Source organism: Ornithorhynchus anatinus, chromosome 13 (genome assembly GCF_004115215.2).
Source record: "Ornithorhynchus anatinus isolate Pmale09 chromosome 13, mOrnAna1.pri.v4, whole genome shotgun sequence".
NCBI lineage: Eukaryota > Metazoa > Chordata > Mammalia > Monotremata > Ornithorhynchidae > Ornithorhynchus > Ornithorhynchus anatinus.
In genome coordinates this window covers 30,135,697-30,153,957 of record NC_041740.1, presented here as the reverse complement: position 1 = coordinate 30,153,957, position 18,261 = coordinate 30,135,697, and the positions used below count along the sequence as shown (strand labels likewise).

General features: G+C 37.8%; 1 protein-coding gene across 4 annotated transcripts in view; it reads left to right on the top strand.

The window, feature by feature from the left end:
• Positions 1–18,261, top strand: part of SEMA3A (semaphorin 3A) — a 266,016-nt gene that overhangs the window by 97,958 nt on the left and 149,797 nt on the right. Inside the window, exon 1 of one of the 4 annotated variants that reach the window (XM_029077342.2) lies at positions 16,895–17,041. The exons of the other annotated variants lie outside the window; for them this stretch is intronic. The gene's annotated coding sequence lies outside the window, so the exon portion shown is untranslated. Of the gene's footprint in view, positions 1–16,894; positions 17,042–18,261 lie in introns of those variants that run through there. 4 annotated transcript variants of the gene reach the window in all.

Genomic DNA, 18,261 nt, shown 5'->3' with positions numbered 1-18,261 from the left:
TTCTCAATTTATTCTCATTTATAGGGAAAACTGGCGATTTCTTGTGTCCAGGTTTATGAAGAAATCCACACAGTTTAAAGGGAAACTAGGAATTTTTAGAGCGTTACAACCTTAAAAATCTGAATTTTTCATCAAAGGCCTAAATTAGAAGCAGATATACTGTTTCTTATTTTGTTACATGGTTACCAACTTTCTCTTATCTTAGAGACATTTATCACATGGTGTAAAGCTACAGAGGCTCAACTGTCTAAACATAATTTTTCTCTTTCTCCTTGAAAAAGGATTTTGGAGCTTCTTAACATTAGATAAAAGGTAACCATTTCATTTATATTAAGAAATAATGCTTCCAGAAAACCTTTGAAAAGAGTCCATAAACTCCTTTAGTTTCTAATTTCACTCATTTATCAAAAAGGTTGCCAAAACTTAGAGAACCTTTAAGTGAACCAGGCCCAACTTTTTAGCAAGGTTGGGTTGATATTCCGGTGCTGGGGGGAATTTATAGTGTAGAAGGGAAGTCATGCGAAACACAGTGGTTTGTGCATTTATTATGACCTCAACCAGCCGTAACAGAAAAGTTTGAGTTGAGTTTTTTTATGTGGTTCTTTGGGGTCTTGGACCCAAAGAACCACATAGATGCTATATAAAATATTAAAAAATATTACTTAGTACCTACTACAGCTGAGAACTTCATAACTTCTGGTTTCACAATTCTTCCTTTTTCTTCATTCTTTTTCTCCATGGCCTGGACTCATACGAAGGGAAGCAATATAGAAAGAGTACGGGCCTGGGAATCAGAGGATCTGGGTTCTAATTCCCACTCTGCCACATACCTGTTGTGTGACCTTGACAAGTCACTTAACTGATTTGGTTTCCTCATCTGCCAAATAGGGATTCAGTACCTGTTCTCCCTTCTATTTCAAATGTGAGTTCCATGTGGGACCTGATTATCTTGTATTTACTCTAAAACTTCGTGAAATGGTTGGCATATAGTACTTATCAAATACCTCAATTATTGTACAACACACATCACTGTTTGCTTGCAAAACAGATAAGGTATCTTAGAGTTTCTCTCAAAAACATCCTGGAATCTCTCTCAACAAAGAGCCATATCTCAATTTAAAGCTTTGCCCAGATTTAAGTCCCTAAAGCCTAAAATCCAGTAGAATAAGTGGATTTTTTTCCCTAACATATAGACATAGTCTGGGATTAACTTTTCAGAAATATTTTCCATTACTTTGCCTCCACATGCTAGTAATATTTCTCCTAGATAGATTTGCTAGAACCTAGGGATTTCATAGTTCATTTTGGAAAGGAGTCATTCTTCTTTTGTAATGTGTGGAGGTCCCTGGGTAGATTGGAATACTCTAGATCATGTACCGATGCTGCTCTACTTAACTTAAATCAGACCTAAGGAATGTCAACTGCAAAAGTATCTGTCAAAAACGGAGTAAGAAAGGTCTACGCTTTCTACCTCCAATAAGCAAAATGGTTAATAGTAAATATTTTTTCCCCATATTGAGTTCATTTAATAGAATCATACACATTCAGCGACCTTTGATTTTTGAAGATGGCACTACAGATGAAAAGATTCTATCTATGCATGACACTGTAGCTGAAAATACCACTACAGGACTGACACTGCTTCTACATTGTTTTATGTATAAATAGATCTCCATTATGCTAATCAATCAATCAACCTTATTTATTTAGTGCTTTCTCTGTGCAGAGCATTGTACTAAGTGCTTGGGAGAGTACAATAAAAAAGTTGGTAGACAAATTATTTGCCCATGGTGAGTTTACAGTCTAGAGGGGGAGAAAGACATTAATATAAATCAGGGAATTATGAATAAGTACATAACTCTGTGGGGTTGAAGGAGGGGTGGCAAAGGGAGCAAATCGAAGTGCAACGGTGACAGGGAAGGGAGTGGCAAAGCGGAAATGAGGTTTTCCATGGGTTTGTTCTAATGGGTTTGTCACACACAGGTCCGTCAGGCCCCTGCCCCTGAAAGTTCTGATCTTAATGAGGTGCAGCACAGCACAGTGAAATGAACATTGGATTGTGAGTGAGAGGGCCTGGGGCCTAACCCTGGCTGTGTCACTTACTAGCTGTGTGACCTTGGGCCAATTACTCAATTTCTCTGTGCCTTAGTTTCCTCATCTGTCAGATGGGGTTTAAATAAATGCCTGCTCTCTGAATCCCATTAGGGACAGGGAGTGTGCCTGACTCGATTAAGTTGCTTTTGTTCCAGAATTTAGTACATGGCTTGGAACATAGAAAATGCTTAATACATTTTAATTTAATTAATTGTGGTATTTGTTAAGCTCTTCCTTTGTTCCAGGCACTGAACTAAGCGCTAGGTAGATACAAGAAAATCGGGTTGGACACAGGCCCTGTCCCACATGGGGCTCACAGTCACAATCTCCATTTTACAGATGAGGTAACTGAGGCCCATTATAATAATAATAATGTTGGTATTTGTTAAGCGCTTACTATGTGCAGAACACTGTTCTAAGCACTGGGGTATACAGGGTAATCAGGTTGTCCCACATGAGGCTCACAGTTAATCCCCATTTGACAAATGAGGTAACTGAGGCACAGAGAAGTGAAGTGACTTGCCCACAGTCACACAGCCCACAAGTGACAGAGCCGGGATTTGAACCCATGACCTCTGACTCCCAAGCCCAGGCTGTTGCCACTGAGCCACAGCCCCACTGACATGACTTGCCCAAGGTCACAGAGCATACATGTGGAGGAGCTGGGATTAGAACTCATGACCTTCTGACTCCCGGGCCCATGCTCTATCCATTAGGCCACAATGCTTCCCAATAATAAATACCACAATTATTAATATTACTATTAAAGTTTTTGCTGTAGGAGAGCAAGCCTTCACCTGCTAGACTGTAGGATCCTTAAGTGCAAGGGTCATATCTACTAACTCTATTGTATCGTCCCATGCTTTCAGTACAATGCTCTGAATTGAGTGTTTGTTAAATAGTATTGATTGGTTAAGTTGAAAGATATGATTCTTGTCCTCAAGGATCTTACAATAGAGAGGCGAAAACAGATATTGAAACTAATCAGTGTTAGGGGAAGCAACAGAATATAAGGATATGTATATATGTGCTGTGGGGGTGGAGTGAGTATCAAAGGGTTTATGGGTTATGGACCCAACCCACAAGTGACGCAAACGTAAGGGAAAAATATGACGGAGAGATTATGTTAGGGAAGACTTCCTGGAGGAGATGTGATGTTAGAAGTACTTAAAAGATGAGAGAGTGATGGTGTGTTAATTATGAAGGGGATAGGAATTCCAGGGAGGAGGCAGCACTCATTACATACATTTACCTCTTAAGTACAAACCTTTAAATTTAGTTCCCTGACTTGACCTGTAGCTTATTTTAGTGTCTGTCTCCCCTGCTAGACTGTATGTTTGTTGAGGGTAGGGGATCATGTCAACTAACTCTGGTACATAGTACTTTCCCAAGCACTAATTATAGTGCTGTGTGCACAATAAATGCACAATAAATGGCACTGTTTGAAAAGTTGATATGTCTTCCCAATGAAACTATGTTGCTCCAAGTATTACTTCAGTGTTGCTCAGCGTACTCTTATTTCTATTACTTAATTGTGGGTAATATTGTCCTGATATTTGGTATTGAATATGATTCATAGGTGGTACTGGTTGATTCATAGGTGGCACTGGTGAAACCATTCGAGACACTGGCCTCTTTTTTTTTTTTTGGTATTTCTTAATCTCTCCATGTATTGGATATCCTGCTGTCTTTAGTAACAGAATTTTCTAACAACTTTCAGTTTTGTCAATGAGAGTCTGTGTTAGTGCCTAGGATGTCTTAGAGATAAGCTGGTATATAAGTTCTAGTTTCTCCTGGAGAATCGTCAGTCTCTAACAACCTGCAGGGGCACCCACAATCACTGGCATAAGTGTGTTTCTCTAGAGCACAGTCATTTGTTTAGAGCAGTTCTGACCCACAGTATGACTTTTGAAGATGTGGGTTGCGTCTTTGCTGGAAGAGTTTCCCAGTGGAGTATAAGTGTATTTTCACACCAGCTTTCAGATACCACATTTCCATTGGACAAATTACACCTACCATGCCAAACTGCCTGCCTGCCATCGCATCTTCAACTCCAACTCTACTACCTCTTTCATCACCCTTGAGGATCTTTGTGTTTTTATCTGAATTGCCAAAAGTATATTGACAAATTTTCAGGTACCTGGAAATTTACAGATTATTCAAAAAGAGTTCTCTTTCTCACCCTACTGTGTGGTGGCCTAAATGAATACATGGTCAGTTTTGTGGCCAACAATGGCCCAGTGTCCCGAACAAAAGAGAAGATTTAGGGATACCATGGAAACAGTTTGGGCAAAGCCTTTCTTCATATCTGAAATAATGTGTTTTGAGTTTGACTTCCCCTGAGTGACGTCTTCCACTTGCTTTAGTTGCGGAGTACAAGGTCCAGAGGAACTTATGGGAAGAAAATCATCGCTGGAAAATTCAGGATTTGAGTCAGTGTTGTGCTAAAGAGAACTACAAGTAAAATGTAATTCAATAGCAAGTTAGAGATACTGCGTCCTCAGGAACTATAATTAGATTTAAGGAGATAAGGGTCATTTTTCCAAACTAGTTTCAAATTTGATTTAAAAAAAAAAGGTTTTAGTCATTGAAAGATGGTGAATACTTCTTTTGTATGATTTCACTTTCTTTGCTTCTAAATCTATTTGGGAATAACAAAAATGCATTTTTTTAATCCTTATTTCAACCCTGTCTGGTTTATATTACTTTACTGGTGGTGCATCAAATCCAGGAAATTCCAAAGGGCATGCTCCAGTTTAATTAGACTAAAATATAATATTTAACAAAATTCCTCCTAATGTGCTTACATGAAAAAAAATATGTTTCTTTTATTTACTTTATAATGTTGTGGTTATGGAGCATATGAAACTTGAGTAAATTTGTGGGTTTTTCTTATTAAAACCTTTTATCCACCAGCAAAAAAAACACATATAGATAAAAAATGGCTTACTCTTCATTGCCCTCCTTGCGGTTTGTACAATCTGAAATGCAGATGGATTCAACTACCAAAAGTACACACACCAAGTGTTAGTACTGTAGAGTTAGCTTGTGCAGCAGTGATTTAAGTGGAATTTAATTCTGCATGGCTGCCCATGTGCCATTAGGCTGGCATATTACCCTCATAGGGATCTCTGTCGGGTTTTCCAAATAGGCTGATCATTTTGTGTAATTTTTTTTTTTACTATAGTTTGGTGCACTTTTTATACTTTTAAAAGATGAAAGTATTTAAGTGGATGTTTCCACAAATTCCTAGAAATCCTAATGGTAAAATTACTGGTGAGGGAATGTGGAAATGTCCTCTCTTCTCTAGGAGAGAGGGTTATTTTTCATCGAGCCAACTGCTCCGACATCCTATTCACCTTTGAATAGTGGAGGATATTCCCAAGGAGACTTTTCTGCTTGAAATTGAAGTCTGTATTCATTTTCTTGGGAAAAAAAAAAATTGGTGATGGTATTTGTATACTAATTCAAATGACTATTTAGAGAATTTTGAACATGATTCTTTATAATTCAGTGCGATATTGTATTCCATCACTGGCAACTCAATTTCTTTCTTCCACCATCTGTTCTTTCTTTCTTTCGCTAACTGCCAAAAATCAATAGAATTCAATGAGCAGAAATGAGCTGTTCAGTAACCTAACCATTTTGGTTCACAATACATTGACCTGGTTCCTATACTGGTCTAATTTAATTAACTAAACCCTCTGGTTAATAAAAATGCACATTAATCAAATTGTAAACACCCTGGAGTGTAACAAAAGCAACTAAAATGTTACTGTTTCAATATTAATGCTTTAAGATGGCAGTCCTTGGCAAAAGTCAAGCTACAGACTGCCTCTGATCTATGCATGGAAAAACCTTTGATACAGCTACAGCTTTCCATGAAGATCTAAGGGAGTATGTGACACCTGCATTCTAATTGATTGGAATAATTAAAAATACACGGGAACTAGTAATGCATTTGAAGGCTTAAGTTTAGAAGCGGTTGCTTGAGATACACACTTCTGTAGAACAAAGAAAAAAACACGAGCTGAAAATGCCAGATTATTCAAGTCCCATATGTAAAACTGTCTAGGTCTTGAAGCCATGAATCCAATTCATCTTATTGTAATTGTTGCAAAGATAAATAGAGCAGTAATTTGGAGAAATTTGAGACAGGGATTTCAAAAAGCTCAAATAGTCATAATGATTAATATTTTCAGGGAGGTTGATGATTACACAAAATGGTAATGCAGAAAAGCACTCCTATAGAAATTTCATTAAAGGAACTCTCACCCCAAAATTCCACAAACCTAAACCATCTGTAAAAGACTATTTACGTTACATTTTCATTGACTTTAGTTCTCAATGGTTTTTTTTTTCAGATTAGAAAAAAAATCATTTTTTATATTTTTTTAAATGAAGTGTTAGCATGTTCAGGAATAGAAATGGGATGAGATGAAAGACAAAGCATCTGGAAGAGAAAAGATGAGGATTTGCTTTTTATTTTTAGCATTATAGTGGTTATACATCACTACCAGGAGTGCCATGCTGGACATGCCTTCCAAACATAATAGCAGGGTCAGGGTAACTTAACAATGCACCTGAAAACCTAATTCATCTTCCCAACTAGATCATCATTAAAGTTCCACTATCCTTAGTGAAGTCTTCCTTTTTTTATTCCCTTCCTTTTCAATATTTTTGTTACATAACATTTACCATTTTAAGAACCACTCACATTTTCATTAGATCTGAAAATTTAAAAGATGAATGAAATCTTCTAGGATTGACAAGGCCTTCAATCAATGATTATAACAGTTATTTCCAATTATTGCCTTATTCTAGTGTAGAGTCTTTTTTGATTTCTGCAACAAACTTCAGGCATTAATTTTGTGCATGATGGCTGCCTCAGTAGCATTGCTCATTTTGTTTTGTATATACTAGTTCATATGTAATTAGAAAGTTCCTTCTTTCATTTCCAGAGAGTCGAAAAATTTGCCTCACTGTTACAGGATCTCAATCTAGTTGCTGGTGGTGCGGTTCTTGAGTTAAAGCTATACCCAATTATCAGTTGTACCACAACCCTGAGATAATCATCATTAGTTGCACTGCCTTAGTTTTTCCATCTGTGGAAATTGAGGACTGTTTGTGATAACTAATAAGTATTTTAATTTTGAAGTCAATTTTGTTAAATTTCTTAAAAGAAATCCTTGCATTGTCAAGGAGTGATTTATCTAAACAAGTGTCTCTTGAAATGAAGATATCTGATAAGACACGAGCAGCACACTACATGATTCTGCATTTTGTTAACATTTGGTTTGGGTCTTCAGAGTTCTTATAATGTTAGACATGCAAAAATGATTAGTTCTGTTATGAAGGATATGGCTAATTGGGATAATGAGTTTTTCACAGTGGTCTTCTTGTACAGATGCTGCTGAGCAATCAGTTACAGGGAAATGAAGATCTTACTGGAGGGTAGAGCTATATGAGAAGCACATATCACAACCGTCAAATCAGAATTTTTTTTTGAGTATTTCCCTAGTGGTGAACCTGATACCTCAGTCCACTAAGGCAAGGTCTACAAATAGAGTTAAATATACTGAAAAGGGCATATTTCTTAGTCATTTTCACTGTAGATGCGTAAGGAATAATTAGCCTGATGATAAGGATGAAAAGCCAGTCTTGGGTGCCTTACTTTCCCTATGAATTTCTCTTTGAATAAAACCTCTTGTGGCTAAAGGAGGAAAAATTAATAGTGCACAGGAGTGGGTGGGTTTTGGCCATTTTGGATTTGCAAGAGTCAGTGTGCTATTTTGTCTTAGTGAACATCAAGCACATCCAGTGGAGAGAGATTTGAACAATCGAAGATAGGATTCTATATCGGCTGTGGATTGCAAACCAAACGAAAGAGTTTCTCACATGCAGTACATGCTGGACAGTAAAAGGGAGCTACTTGTTAACTAGGTTGAGATCTGAAGAAGAGTAAAAATGAGATAGTATTACCTGCAGTATATCTTGTAGCTCTTTCAAGTGAGTCACTTTCGGTTAGGTGAGAACCTCTGGACTATTGGCTGTTCTTCCTGGCTCTTTCTGTAGTTTCTGAGCTAATCATGAGTGAGACATTGAAGTCACAATGCACCCTCACCCCCACTGATAAGGCCATAACAAAGTTCTACTATCCTCTAGCAAATCTGCCTGCAAATAAGGCTGTTTGAGCCAGACATCTCTCACAAATTGAGATTAGTGTTGTGTTTTCTCATTCTGGTCTTGACAGTATTCTTCAATATCTTTCTTTTGCTAGATTCCTAATTTCTGAAATCAGAATCTCCTGATTGCATATCATCTGCCCTCTTCCATCATCTTCAAACTTCCTGAGAGCTTCTAAGTCTAGGTAGAGATTTTCTGAGTCTATGAAGTGTTTTAGTGAGAAGGCTCTGTAGTTAATTTGCTTTTATAGTCAATATTCTGTTTATGTTTCTGAGGTACATATTTATATTGAATCTCATTTGGGTGAAGATGAGGGTAGAATGTGTATCTTTTTCCAGATGAAAAATATTGTAAACACAAAATCGAGAAAACGATTAATTCTTGTGCCCATATCTTGACGTTTTCAGAACTCTTTAAGGGCTGGAATAGTCTCCCTGTTTGACATGTTTACCATTTCATTTGCATTTGCATTATACATGAGTTGGTATCTGACTGTTAGGATCTATTTGTGATCAATTAAGTTTGCTACAAACTGGGTAGACTGGATGAATGGAAGACTTTTTTTTTTAGTACTGATTAAGTAATTATTATGTGTCAAGCACGCTTCTGAACACTGGGGTAAAAACAAAGTAATCAGGCCATATACAGTCCCTGTCCCATATGGGGCTCACAGTCAAGAAGGAGGGAGAACACGTATTGAATTTCCAAATGTGCACTTAAGGAAACTTGGGCACAGAGAAGTTAAGTGACTTTCCTAAGACCACACAGCAGGAAAGTAGTGGTGCCGAGATTAAAACTCAAGCTCTCTCACTCTCAGACCCATGCTTTATCCACTAGGCCATGCGCTTCCAGTGAACCATTTTCAATTTGCTACTTCTCTCTTTATCTTTTCCAGTCTTTCTTTGTTAGCATAAACCTGGTTCTCAGCGTAACCCTACCCAGGTGGAGCAGTTTTCACCCCAAATCTCCAAGGAACCTTTCTCTATGTTGCAGTTTTTAAGATCAACTTGAGGACTTTTATTAACTATTTTCTTTCCCCTCTTCATAGTGTCCCTTACCTTAATGGGAGCTTGAAATCAGGGGATCAAAGATTGTCCTTTAAGTAGCAGACACAGTCTCTATCCCTGGGAAGGCTCCAACCCAAGAATCTGAACCTAGGCTGCTTATAATAAATAGGACATAAAAATCAACATTAGTTCTGGATCTCAAGTATTTGGTCCAGAGCTCTTCAGAACTGGAAAGTAACTTGGTCCTAGACTCACCTCTTGTTATGGGCTAAAGTCACAGTGACAACTCCTAAATATCAGGTGATGCTGGACATCTCTCATTCTTTCTCTCTTGTTGTATATATTTGGCTTGGGCAGACACCTGATCTAGTCTTTGACAATCTTTATCTAAGAACTCACAGTGCCCATTTAGAGGAGAATGTTAGCACTAGTAGGTCTGAGCACCTTTTTTACTTAAAGCACCTTTCACAAACAGCACTGATAGTATTCTTCCAGTACCTTAAGGAATGGAATATCCATGTGTCGAAAGTTGTTATGTTGCTCATCCTTCATCACTGAACAGCAAGATGGGAAGTACAGCTCCCTAGTAAACCATCCATTTGTTTCTGTAGATAGGATCCCTTTTAGTTTGCAAGCCCCATGTGGGCTGAGATCTATCTTTTAAATCTATTGTTCTGTAAACACAGTACAAATCCCATTGATTGATCACAGAAGACAGTTACAGTACTGTCCTCCATATGAGGTTCTTAAGAGGTTGAGGGAAATAATCCATCAATTAGTGAAAGTACAGAAACCTGAGTGTTTGCTATATCCTATCACAAAACTTAAAACTCGTATTTCAAAATGGAAACTCTGCTTTTCTTTAATATCTTTCTTTAATATCTTACACATCTTACATATCTTACTAGGCAATAAGGACCTCGAGGGCACAAATCTTATCTAGTAATGTTATTGCACTCTCGCAAGTGCTTTTGCTCTGCATAAAGTAGAGGCTCAGTGAAGAGCATTAACTGATTGCCAGGTAAAATATGTGTGTTGGGTTTTTTGTTGTTGTTGTTGTTAGTACTCAGCATTGAGAAATATTGAATGACTTCAAAAAGATTAAAATCTCTAACAATTAATCAAATCTTTTAATAGGAGAGGAACATCTCCATGGTGCTATTTGTGGAATGCTTTCAGGAGTGATATTCTATACTATATGTCATTTTAGGTACTGTAACTGAGCAGAGTGAACCAATATCTTCAATGGATAAAAATACTCTAGTGCATAAAGTAAACCTTTTCAGAATATGAAATGAGGTCTCTAGGATAAAAGCAAACCCCAGGTGTAACTCAATGAGTCACTTAGCTTTCTTTGCCTATTGTTTAAAATGATAAAAAGTACATTGTGGTAGTTGGTGGAGAGGTGAACATTAGTAAGTAGTCCCCAGAGTGTGTCTAAATGGATGATATCTGACTTTCTTGCAGGTAAGTGGAATAAAAAGTAAGTTGGACAAACACCACTGAACGATATGATATTTCAGCAAATTAAAAGAAACAATCCATTTTCTTTTCTGTAAGGCAATGAGATGTTATACATTGAAAGTCAAATAATTGAGTTGTAGTTATTCTAGATTTACTGAAAATGTACAGCACATTCTTTTAAAGGCAAATATTAGTGCCTTTCAGTAACACTTAGCTATAAACATCGTCAACACTATAAACATTCTACTCAGAGTTAAATCCTACAAGGATTCAAAGCAAAGTATGTTTACATAAAGAAACAAAACTCTCAGAATTGGGAATTAGGTACAGGATATAAACAGTACTGAGGTAAGCAGTTTTCTGATGTATGGAATCCTTTTTCCTTTAACATTCTAATGCAGCTATCAAAGTGCTAAATAAACTGGGAATTTTAACCATTAAATCATTTACAAATGCAACTTCTCTAAGATGTTTGCCTAGTGTAAGGTTCTTGTCCAGTTTACTTTCAGCTTGCCTTAAGTACTACTACTAATAATTCAATTTGGTATAGCTATCTTCTCTGTGCTAAACACTGTGCTAAGCACTGGGGTAGGTTCAGTATAAACAGAAGCATTTTCCTTACTCTCATTTCTGTGTCCACTAGGTTTTTCAGGCAGTTACATGTGTAGTTTAAATAGAAGAAAACATTCTCATCCTGCAGTTCTCTTAGGCTTCCAAAACATAGGATGGAAAGAATGTCATGAAGATTAGGCCCCAGTTTCTGAAGAAGACTGTGCATAGATCCTCCCAAGCCAAAGTCACACATCTTTTTTTAGGATAGAGGCATTGCATTTGAAACTGAAAATTGTATCTAACACTGACACAGAACAGTCACTTTTGTGTGCTTGCATTTATGTATAAAGCTGCCCTTCAGGCTTCGAAGATAGGTCTCCTGACAGTGAGATTTTATCGGTATGTGAGTGTGACTGATAAACAACGCATAAGAACGTAGTCCAACCTCCTTGATAAAAGACCGAAAATGGGAAAAGCAGCAAAGTTAACTCCAGGCTAAAAAGGGGCCTCTTAGAGGGCAGAAGGGAATCATCCTAATTAAAGCTTTCTGTTGATGGTATTTTGGCTAAATGATGACACACCAAGATGAAGATACTAAATTGTGTCAATGCAGTTAATGGGACATGTTTAAGACTGGATCTCAAATTCAGTATCTATTCCTTTACTGTGACTTTTTTGTCATTGGGTAACTCATTATTGCCTAAGATTGCATCAACAATCTTGCTGTATTTTTTAGCAACATGAGTCCAGTGATTGAATTACAAGTTTAGTTAGGTAATACATTTCTTTAGCAGCAAATTAATGTAATGTCTGAGGGCTTTGCTGTGACTAGTGTGAAGAGGCAGTGTTCTCATTTTATGTTTTTTTTCCTAGTTACTCTGTCAGCTCCTTTGGAAATTCTGGACTAGGAGACTGCCAGAGATACATTGGGAGTTTCACGATAAATTTTTTGCTATTTGTTAACAGGATTTATGTGCCATACTTTCTTAGAAAATGTACAGCGATTTGAAAAAAAAAACACCTCTTTTTCAAATGTTTTTAAGTAACACAGGTGCAAAGTATAAAAAAAACCAATGTTTTCTTTGTTATTAAGCAGGAGGTACCAGATGCCACTAGGGTGCCTCTAAGGAATGCATTTCTTTGCTTGGATATGTAGCTGGGTGTAAAAATTTTCATTAGAATTTTCCTGGAACTCTATATCTAAATTTCAGTGCTATGGATTTGTACCATTTGTGAAAAATTGATTCCTAATGGATACGAAAATTGGTTCTGCTAATTTTTTGGATAAGACAGTCCTGTAGTTCCTATAGCCAGAGGGGTCTAGGAAATTTATCCTTGGCTGGCAAAAGCAGAATAAGTTTAATTTACATTTGCATTGCCAAATCACTTTACCCTGAGCAATGAAGGAAACTGCTTCTCCCTTAAATCTTAAACCTTAAATGCATTCTCACCCCCAATACCCTCTGAAAGAAGTACTTTTCATTTAGATGTACTAATGAGAGAGATGAGGGATCTACACAGCCTCAAGCAAAATGGAGGAGAAGCAATCAATCTAGTGGATTATAGCAGTGTATACAGCCAATTTTGAGAATTCAGTTCCCAGAAAAAATTCTCAATTATCTAGATAATTCAACCGTAAAATCAGGAATTTTTAGGACTGGATTGTTTTGAATAATTTTGGTTAGCTAAACTTGGTTTCAGAATGACCAACACTGGACTGTTTGTGTACTCCTATTCTGGCAGCCTCTTGATGTCCTTCCTATACATGCTTACAAAGCCCTCCAACGTCACTGAGATTCCACAGTCAACCTTTTTATTTTGATTTTTGTAGCCTGTCTACCCTCAAGAGCACCCTTTAACCCTGATGTATGTTAGTCAGTGTGTGGCCATCAACAAAACCTTGTATGTGAGTTCTCAGATGTATCATTCAGAAGGCACAAGACTCAGAGCTTTCCAGATCCTCACAGATGTTACTCATCTATCAACAAAGAAGCATGGTGTCTTTAAGGTTGTGGGCATTTTAAAGCCCAGGCAGCAGGCAAGAGCTAATAGATGTGCATATGTTTTTTCAGGCAAACACACACATTCCCCTCCCAATATTATTTCTTAGAGAACTCTGCCAAAAGATTTGAGGGATCAGAGTGAATAAAACATAGTAGCAATTAAATGGTCAAAGGAACTTTTCAATGAATTGTTCCTCACCCCTGCTAAATGGAACATTTTTGCTGCTCTGACATTCACTTATATTAAAGCTGCACCAACTATTTGAACAGTTGTTAAAATTCACCATGATCTGCACTAGTTGACAATTATTCCCTTTTGTTAGACCACTCCTCTTGACCTTAACAGGAACATGTCCTTACTTGATTATCTTAAATCATCACAGGTACATATGGTGCATAAATATTAGCCAGCCTTTTTTTAGGGACTGACCATTTAACTGAGATTGTGAGCTATTGATAGTTATCATATTCTAGCCAGATTTGAGAATGAAATATTATATGAGGTTGCTTTAAGAAACAATTCATATACATCTGAGAAGATAAATGTCACGTATATATCAGACAGAAGGGATAGGGTTCCCATTCAAATTAAACATGTGGGTACAATGAATATCAAAAAAAGAGCTAGTGATATCTCAGACACTCCTTGTCTCTCTGACATGTATGAATTCTTGGTAGGCAAGTGCCAAAATGAACTTTTACACATAAATATGCCATTTGCAAAGAACTAAAATGTGTGTAATACAAATCTGGAGTGACTAAATAACCTACATAATGTGTCTTACATCTCTCTAATTTCTGTGGTTTGCTCACACATGGTCTGCTACGGTTGGAGTTCCAGTGATTTATTCTGAAGATGGTCTCTAGGCACAGAATGATTCAAGAATGATATCACATCCATGACAACAGTATTTTATGAAGCCTAGCCCTTTTAGGGATTTCACTTCTACCTGTCAGGGGGAGAATTCTCGAAAAGCTACTGTTGTGATATAAAGCACACAGGTGGAGATTCTGAATTTGATCTCTATCCCAAGAGCCAAGTGGTGGTAATCACTGCATGAGAAAGAAACAGAATAATCTGCTCAGACAAATTCCATGAGGAACCTAGAAAATGTAAACCCCATAAATTTTTTCTGATACATGATATAAATATCAGTGGCCTTTCATTCTTGGGTCTAGTGGAAGAAATAACAAGAAAATCTATCTTGATATAATTTACAAGTCAGTCATATTTATTGAGTGCTTACTGTGTGCAGAGCACTATACTTAGCACTTGAGAGTGTATAAGTCACATTCCCTGCCCACAATGAGCTTACAAGTGTCCATTGAAAGAAGCTGTCTAGAATCTTAAAATTTCAGAATCATAACAATCCTTTATGATGACCACCTGGGAATATACATGTTTTGAGTCATAACTGCATCTTCTGTAGAGTACCACAAGCAATAATATTATTATTATTCATTCTGTCTACATCTTGATGGAAATAGGAAATGGTAAGCAATTTTGCAATTGGTGCAATTGAGATCTTTAGAGATGGGATAACTTGTTCATAGGATTAATCAAAAAATAAGCAGAGGGATGCTGCTTGGAATCTAAGTCTAAGTTAATCAGGGCAGTCTGTCTGTCTGCCAATCCTATTACATTCTCCAAGTGCTGAGTTCAGTGCTCTGCACACTTCAGATGCTCAATAAATATCAGTTTGTTGATCACCTGATTGATTGATGCCTTCCTCTTCTGCTCTTCTGTTAGCGTGCCTTCTCTCTCAGCAGTTTAAACCTGGTAACTGAATGAGTCCCATGGTTTATGATTACCCTTGATTTTAAACTGTCCTGAAAAATCTGCTAAAAACATGCAAAAGTGCTAGTTGGTTGATACTCAGTAGTTCACTTTGCACCCACATACTATTGCTCATTTAAATATTTGAGCTTTTGAATTGCCTGGGCTGGAGCTTAGTTTAGACCCTCTTAGCATTCTGGGATTTGTAGTGAAGAAGCCCCAGAGTGCTGAGGACTGCCAGCTCCCACTTTCTGCCCCACTTCCATGTTTTGCTGGTCACCAAGAAAGAAGGAAAGGTGGGGTGTGTGTACATGAGTGTGTGAGTAAAGTTCCAGTGCTTTGGTTTTGAAAACAATTCTGTGGCAAAACTGTTCACATGTCAAATTTGGAATACACAACTTAAACTAGGTCAAAGTATTAGATAGCTAGACAGTATTTCTCACTGACCTCATTTTTAGGAACAGTGACTGCCTAGTTTTTCAGTGTATATATACTTAACATTTTAACATCGCTTTCCTCCTAAATACATGGAATTTAATGTCAGTAGTTCATTTAATTAGGCATTTTGGCTTCAACCATTCATATTCCCACTTTATTAGTATAGAGTATAAGCATCCTCAGGGGAAATAAGGAATGCTAAGATAAAGATAGTGTTCTCCAGCTACTAAATCTAACACTTGATGTAGTTTGACACCATATGCAGTCTTCTTCTCATGAGAGAATTGCAACTGCAAAGGTTGGCGTTTTTTTAGATCAAGATTGAAATGTATTGGCAGAGCTGTTCAGGGAACCTCAAAGCACACCTGCCCTCAGCACATTAATTTCCAGGCAGCATAAGTCTCTTACCAGTCCAAGATAGAGTGTACGAAAGCTAGGTTACTTCCCAGTTCTCTTCGATAAATAGGAATACATGGAGTCAGGGAAGAGAATGATCATATCAAACTCCACTGGGCCGTGATCATCCTTGAGTCTAATTAAAATGTTTTTGCTTAAGTTCTGGATAGGTTTATCAGACAGAGGGGAGGATCCTCTGTCATGAAAATGTAACATAGGAAAGGGTGTTGATAGATAGGTCTTGAGTTGGAAGTATGAGGTCACTGGTTTACATCCTGAAGAGGAAATCTGGACCTCTTCCATAAGAAACAGCTGCTTTTGTAAAATATAATGACTTACATGCAACTAAAATTACACTGGCTACTGTCATTTTGGGATTCCACAGCTCTCAAAGAGAGGTGGACATTTCGATTCAAATATTCCTGATGTGGTACTCCAGCATGAAAATACAGTTATGGTTGAAGTAAATCAGCAGTGGTAACACACAGCCAAGAAAAATACGTATTTTCCTAAAAAAAAATAAAAATCCATCTTCTAAAGCATGGAACAAATCTGAAGTGACTTATATTTTATTTTTCAGTCAAAAGCAAATGATTGAAATTCTAGGAAGGCATCCAAAATTTTACTCCACGTATATATTAATCAGCCTGGGAAGGAGTAAATATTAAATATTTTCTACAGTGTTCTATTTAGCCAACTCAGCATCTACATAGTGGAATTTTTTAAATGCAGAAATTTGTGTTTTTCAAATAAAGCAAAGTGATCCTACGGGACCATTAGAAAACAGCAAAGTTAAAGTTTGTAGCAATCGCTTGAGGCATGAAGAAGGAAATGTGGGTGGGGATAAGGAGTAACTGGTACTATAAACATCTCTTAGGAGGCCCATGATGGAAAAGTTTGAAGGCAAGATAGTTCAGCCAAGATAGTTAAGGTCTAATTCTTGGCTCTTAGCTCTCAATGTTTTTGCTGTCCTAGCCTAGGCCTGGAATCTACAATGTCACTGTTTCCTCTGAGGTGATCAGATGCTTAAAGATGCCTGGAACCACAGGGGTGGAGAGATCTTTCAAACTTGAAACTTTCCCAGCATGTGGAACCAAGTGCTACTGTTTGTAATTCTTCATCTTGTAAGTAGAGGAACATCTGCTTTTCTAATTTCCCTGCTCCATCAGATCTGAGATAATGGCAACAGGAGAAGCATTTAGAGCCCTGGTCAATCAATCAGTCTATCAATGGTATTTATCGAGTGCTTACTGTGTAGAGCACTGTTCTAAGCACTTGGGAGTGTATAATACAGTAAAGTTAGTAGGCACAGTCCCTGCCCTCAAGGGGCATACAATCTCTCCAGGAATCAACTGTTTGTTCCTTCTCCCTTCATTCCAGATTAAAATGGTGACTCACTCGCCCTGCTTCCAGTCCACTGTCTCCACCACCCCCCCCGAGCCCATCCCCCCTTGCCGGGGGAAGGGTGAGAGGCGGCGCCCCACTCCCCACGCCTCCGCCCTCCAGGGCCGGCAGCGGGTGAGGCGCCGGGGTGTGTGTGTGTGGTCATGGGGTGGGCCAGGGTGGATGCTCCACATAGGCGTGGAGAGGTCGGTGACTTCCGTGTGGGTGATCCGGGGCGTCCCGGTGAGTGGAGTCGGCCGGTCCGTGAAGGGGACACCGTACCGGCTTAACATGTTTGTTAGGTAGCGGCAAGGAGGAGGAAAGCCAAGATGGCCATGATGACGACTGAATTGTTATTAGTATGTTATTAGTATTAGTATATTAGTATTTAGCCCATTCTAAATCACTCTAGGAAGCAAAGGAGACCTCAATGAACATGGACCTTTTACATCATCTGGAGAATTGTGGAGCCAGAAAAATGTTCCTCCCATGCCCTATCCCACTGTGTACAACTAGGCCATAATCTCTTTGCAGACTTTTAATAACCTACTGTATTCCTATTGGGTTGAAAATGTTTAGCAATTTTTCCAGTCTTATAACCAGGCCTTCATAAAACTGAAGGCATTTTTGGCTAAAGCTGAAAAGTCAGTTGAGGTACAAACTTTCCTTACATTGGTTATAATTATATTTTATAGTCTCTCTAGCGTTTTTTGAATGGAGAATATACATTATTCCCAATGCCTTTGAACAAAGACTTGGTCAGGCAAATCCCTGACAGAAGCCAATTTTCCTGATTCAGATTGTGTTTTTTTACTGAGGTTTTAACATGAGCAAACCTTCTGCATTATCCAGATAATATTTCCACCTTTGAACTCTTCAAAAGGTCCAGTTAAGTAGTGTGAGAAAAAGAAGAGGGCAAAGGGTGTCATTTTTCTGATTATATTTCATATTTATGAAATCT